At 42.1% G+C, this 6,516-nt stretch overlaps 1 protein-coding gene across 1 annotated transcript in view; it reads right to left on the bottom strand.

The window, feature by feature from the left end:
* LOC133542255 (protein ripply2-like) overlaps positions 1-6,516 on the bottom strand; it is a 58,965-nt gene that overhangs the window by 45,107 nt on the left and 7,342 nt on the right. The gene's annotated exons all lie outside the window — the stretch shown is intronic.

A 6,516-nucleotide genomic window follows, 5' to 3' on the forward strand; every position in this document is an offset into this window, starting at 1 on the left:
CGTTTCTCAAAGTGCAATTGCAAGAAATTTAGGGATTTCAACATCTACGGTCCATAAAATCATCAAAAGGTTCAGAGAATCTGGAGAAATCACTCCACGTAAGCGGCATGGCCGGAAAACAACATTGAATGACCATGACCTTCGATCCCTGTATTAAAAACCGACATCAATCTCTAAAAGATATCACCACATGGGCTCAGGAACACTTCAGAAAACCACTGTCACTAAATATAGTTGGTCGCTACATCTGTAAGTGCAAGTTAAAGCTCTACCATGCAACGCGAAAGCCATTTATCAACAACATCCAGAAACGCCGCCGGCTTCTCTGGGCCTAAGATCATCTAAGATGGACTGATGCAAAGTGGAAAAGTGTTCTGACGAGTCCACATTTCAAATTGTTTTCGGAAAAATACGACATTGTGTCATCCGGACCAAAGGGGAAGCGAACCATCCAGACAGTTATCGACGCAAAGTTAAAAAGCCAGCATCTGTGATGGTATGGGGGTGCATTAGTGCCCAAGGCATGGGTAACTTACACATCTGTGAAGGCACCATTAATGCTGAAAGGTACATACAGGTTTTGGAACAACATATGCTGCCATCTAAGCACCGTCTTTTTTCATGGACGCCCCTGCTTATTTCAGCAAGACAATGCCAAGCCACATTCATCATGTGTTACAACAGTGTGGCTTCATAAAAAAAAGAGTGCAGGTACTTTCCTGGCCCGCCTGCAGTCCAGACTTGTCTCCCATCAAAAATGTGTGGCGCATTATGAAGCGTAAAATACGACAGCGGAGAACCCGGACTGTTGAACGACTGAAGCTCTACATAAAACAAGAATGGGAAAGAATTCCACTTTCAAAGCTTCAACAATTACTTTCCTCAGTTCCCAAACGTTTATTGAGTGTTGTTAAAAAAAAAGGTGATGTAACACAGTGGTGAACATGCCCTTTCCCAACTACTTTGGCACGTGTTGCAGTCATGAAATTCTAAGTTATTTATTATTTGCAAAAAAAAATAAAGTTGATCAGTTTGAACATCAAATATCTTGTCTTTGTAGTGCATTCAACTGAATATGGGTTGAAAATTATATGCAAATCATTGTATTCCGTTTATATTTACATCTAACACAATTGCCCAACTCATATGGAAATGGGGTGTGTACAATATTAGTAGCTAAGATTGAAACGAAACACAACTATCCATCCATTCGTCCATCTTCTTCGTCTTATCCAAAGTCGGGTTGCCTAAGCTGACAAGCCCAGACTTCCCCCTCCGCAGCCACTTCGTCCAAATCCACCTGGGGGATCCCGGGGCGTTCCCAGGCCAGCCAGAAGACATAGTCTATCAGAATCACAAATATTTTGATAATATCCAAAGGGAAATTAAGATTTTGAGCACAATCCAATTCAAGATCAGACTAACATTACAGGGAGACCGAACAGGATCGCTGACAAGTCTCCCAACTTCCAGCGCCCTTACAAAAAAGGTGAGAAAACAGGTAAACGCTGGGGACGGTGGAGGAACCACTTCCACACACGGCCACAAAAGTATAACAACAACAAAAAATAAAAAACATATATACCAAGCCGTCGTCTGCTGGGTTTGGGGGAGAATGGCCTAAGATAGGAGCGGACCCAACAAAGCAACCAAGAGAGCCAACGCCGCCCTCGGCTGCCCACCAACTCTCCGCCAGTGTCCAGTCCGGATGAAAGAGCGAGGATGCATCCAAGGAGATCGAGGTGTCCGACACCTGCTCATTCAGCCAAGACACTGTGAAGCTTGTCCGTCCCGGCGCCCGGTGCCAGCTCTGCAGCCCTGTCTCTTCATCCGCATCTCCTCCGGTCTCTCCAAACGGACTCTTGTGTGGCAGAGACCCAGCAGCTGGTCTCCATGGCCAAAAGGCTACCGGGAGGCAGATCCAGAAGTTCACGAAAAAGCACCCGCAGAAGTCACGAGAGTGCCACCCCTTGTCACACAGTCCCAAAGGGTCCCGGACCAAAATGCAAAAAAAAAAACTACATGAAAACAAGAGGGAACTATCGGGAACTCAAAAGGATGACAAAGAGCACAGAGATCCTGCCAACAGCAGCCACTACAGTGGCACCATCTTGAAAAGAAAGTCCATCCGACTTGTCCTGGGTCTTCCCCGTGGCCACCTACCGGTCGGACGTCCCCTACACACCTTCCCAGGGAGGCGTACGGGGGGGGGATCCTGAACGGATGTGGAGGAGCAAAGACTTTACTTTGGCTCCTCCTGGATGACTGAGCTTCTTATCTTACCTCTAACGGAAGAAACTAATTTTGGCCGTTTGTACCCGTGATCTTGTCCTTTCGGCCAAAACCCAAAGTTCATGACCGTAGGTAAGGATGGGAACGTACATCAACCGGTAAATTGAGAGCTTTGCCTTCCGGCTAAGCTCCTTCTATACCACAGCAGTGTCCCCATTACTGCAGAAGCCGCACCGATCCGCCTGTTGATCTCACGTTCCACTCTTCCCTCACTCGTGTGCTTAAACCCCTTCACTTGGGGCAATGTTTTTTTTCCCAACCCGGGCGGAACCATGTACTAGGACTTGGAGGTGCTGATTCACATCCCAGTCGCTTCACCCTTGACTGTGAACCGATCCAGTGAGAGCTGAAGATCCTGGCCAAATAAAGCCATCAGGACCACATCATGTGCAAACAGCAGAGACCTAATCCTGCAACCACCAAAACAGATCCCAACAACACCCTGACTGTGGCTAGAAAGTCTGTCCTTAAAAGTTATGAACAGAATTGGTGACCAAGGGCAGCCGTGGCGGAGTCAAACCCTTACTGAAAACAGGTCCGACTTACTGCTGACAATCCGGACCAAGCCCTGACACCGTACATCATACAGGGAGTTGACCACCATAATCAGACAGTCCGATACCCCATACTCTGAGTACTCCCCGTCAGAGTCTAATGCCTTATTCAAGTCCAAAAAGCACATGTAGACTGGTTGGGCAAACTCCCATGCACCCCTCAAGCACCCTGCCGAGATTATAGAGCTAGTCCACTGTTCCACAACCAGGACAAAAACAACACTGCTCCACCTGAAACCGAAGGAAGAGGTTGCCCTCTAGTGGATTCTTCAGACCACCACAAACTGCCAGGAATTCAGTGTATTATTTTGTTCTCACGAAGTGCGAGCCTTTAGCTTCCCAGCAACAAGTCTTTCTGCATCTGCCCAGCAGCTCCTCCAACTCCAACTACTCGTCTCATCACCGCTGCTGCTAATAAAGGCGACAGGTGATTAAATAACAAGGCCCAGCTGGGCCATCTACGCGCCTGTCACTGTCTTCGAGGCCAGTCTTGGCAACACCCCGCTTCGCGGCAGGCCCACAGGCCACGTCCCCCCTGCACACCGAGATCCGACTATCAGACGTAGCCTGCTCTCCAGTACACCCGAATAGACCTTACCCGAAAAAGCTGAGGGGTGTGATACCACAATAATTGGAACACACCCTCCGGTTCCCCTTCTTAAAGGGAGGAACTACCACATAGGTCTGTTAATCCAGATGTACCGCCCCAAATGTCCAGGAGACGCTTGAAAAAATATACTCCAAAAGTACAGTGGCATTATTAAAACACCAACGTTACTAGAATAGAATAGTTATTTTGTGGTATCATTCCTCCCACCAGTTATTAATGATGACGCGGCCTTTCATAATGCTGCAAACTAGACGGAAAAAATTATACCACAAAAGTACAGTCCTAGTATTGAGAGTCAAAACTCAAAATTAATACATTAGTATAGTTAATTCTATGCCATCGTTCCTCTCACCAGTTATTAATGATAATGCTGCCTTGCATAATGCTGCATAGTAGACCCTAAAAAAATATGTACTACAAAAGTACAGTCCTAGTATTGAAAGTAGAAACTCGAAATTAATAGACTAGTATGTTATTTTACGCCATCGTTCCTCTCACCAGTTATTAATGATAATGCTGCCTTGCATAATGCTGCATAGTAGACTCTAAAAAAATATGTACTACAAAAGTACAGTCCTAGTATTGAAAGTAGAAACTCAAAATTAATAAACTAGTATAGTTATTTTACGCCATCGTTCCTCTCACCAGTTATTAATGATAAAGGTGCCTTGCATAATGCTGAATAGTAGACCCTAAAAAAATATGTACTACAAAAGTACAGTCCTAGTATTGAAAGTAGAAACTCAAAATTAATAGACTATTATATAGTTATTTTACGCCATCGTTCCTCTCACCAGTTATTAATGATGATGCTGCCTTGCATAATGCTGAATAGTAGACCCAAAAAAAATATGTACTACAAAAGTACAGTCCAAGTATTGAAAGTAGAAACTCTAAATTAATAGACTAGTATAGTTATTTTACGCCATCGTTCCTCTCACCAGTTATTAATGATGATGCTGCCTTGCATAATGCTGAATAGTAGACCCTAAAAAAATATATACTACAAAAGTACAGTCCTAGTATTGAAAGTAGAAACTCAAAATTAATAGACTAGTATAGTTATTTTACACCATCGTTCCTCTCACAAGTTATTAATGATGATGCTGCCTTGCATAATGCTGAATAGTAGACCCTAAAAAAATATGTACTACAAAAGTACAGTCCTAGTATTGAAAGTAGAAACTCAAAATTAATAGACTAGTATAGTTATTTTACGCCATCGTTCCTCTCACTAGTTATTAATGATAATGCTGCCTTGCATAATGCTGCATAGTAGACCCTAAAAAAATATATACTACAAAAATACAGTCCTAGTGTTCGAGGTATGAAACCAAAATTACTAAACCAGGATAGTTATTTTATGACATTGTTCCTCCCACTAGTTATTAATGATGACGCTGCCTTGCACAATGTTGCAAGGGAGATGCTGAAAAATGTATCCAACAAAAGTACAGTGCTAGTATTGCAAGTAGAAACTCAAAATTACTAGACTAGTATAGTTATTTTACGCCATCGTTCCTCCCACCAGTTATTAACAATAACACCGCATTGCATCATGCGGCAAAGGGGAGGCTTAAAAAATAAACCACAAAAGTAAAGTCCGTGTGTTACGACACCAAAATTACTAGACTAAAATTGTTATTTTGTGGTATCGTTCCCCCCACCAGTTATTAATGATGACGTTGCCTTACCTAATGCTGCAAAGTAGACTCTAGACAAATATACACCACAAAAGTACAGTCCTAGTATTGCAAGCACAAACTCAAAATTACTACACTAGTATAGTTATTCTACTGTACGCCATCATTCCTCTCACCGGTTATTAATGGTAACGCTGCCTTTCATATTGAGGCATAGTAGACCCTAAAAATATATAGTACAAAAGTACAGTCCTAGTTTTCGAGGTATAAACCTAAAACTACTGGACCAGAATAGTCATTTTATGACATCGTTCCTCCCTCCAGTTATTAATAATAATGCCGCCTTACATAATCCTGCAAGGGAAATGCTGAAAAACGTATACCGCAAAAGTACAGTCCTAGTACTGTATTCCAAGTCGAAGTCAAAATTACTAGACTAGAATAATTATTTTACGCCATCGTTCCTCCCACCAGTTATTAATGATAACTCTGCCTTGCATATTGTGGCATAGTAGACCCTAAAAAAATATATACTACAAAAGTACAGTCCTAGTGTTAGAGGTATAAACCCAAAATTACTTGACCAGAATAGTTATTTTATGACATCGTTCCTCCCTCCAGTTATTAATGACAATGCCGCCTTACATAATCCTGCAAGGGAGATGCTGAAAAACGTACACCACAAAAGTACAGTCCTAGTACTATATTCCAAGTCGAAGTCAAAATCACTAGACTAGAATAGTTATTTTACGCCATCGTTTCTCCCACCAGTTATTAATGATAACTCTGCCTTGCATATTGTGCCATAGTAGACCCTAAAAAAATATATACTACAAAAGTATAGTCCTAGTGTTCGAGGTATAAACCTAAAATTACTGGACCAGAATAGTCATTTTATGACATCGTTCCTCCCTCCAGTTATTAATAATAATGCCGCCTTACATAATCCTGCAAGGGAGAGGCTGAAAAACGTATACCGCAAAAGTACAGTCCTAGTACTGTATTCCAAGTCGAAGTCAAAATTACTAGACTAGAATAGTTATTTTACGCCATCGTTCCTCCCACCAGTTATTAATAACGCTGCCTTGCATAATACTGCATAGTAGAACCTAAAAAAAAATATACTACAAAAGTACAGTCCTAGTGTTTGAGGTATAAACAGAAAATGACTGGACCAGTATAGTTATTTTATGACAATGTTCCTTCCACCAGTTATTAATAATAATGCTGCCTTACATAATCCAGCAAGGGAGTACTGAAAAATGTATACCACAAAAGTATAGTCCTAGTACTGTATTCCAAGTCAAAGTCAAAGTCAAAATGACTAGACCAGAATAGTTATTTTACGCCATCGTTCCTCCCACCAGTTATTATTGATAATGCTGCCTTGCATAATGCTGCATAGGAGACCCTAAAA

Source organism: Nerophis ophidion, linkage group LG24 (assembly GCF_033978795.1).
Source record: "Nerophis ophidion isolate RoL-2023_Sa linkage group LG24, RoL_Noph_v1.0, whole genome shotgun sequence".
NCBI lineage: Eukaryota > Metazoa > Chordata > Actinopteri > Syngnathiformes > Syngnathidae > Nerophis > Nerophis ophidion.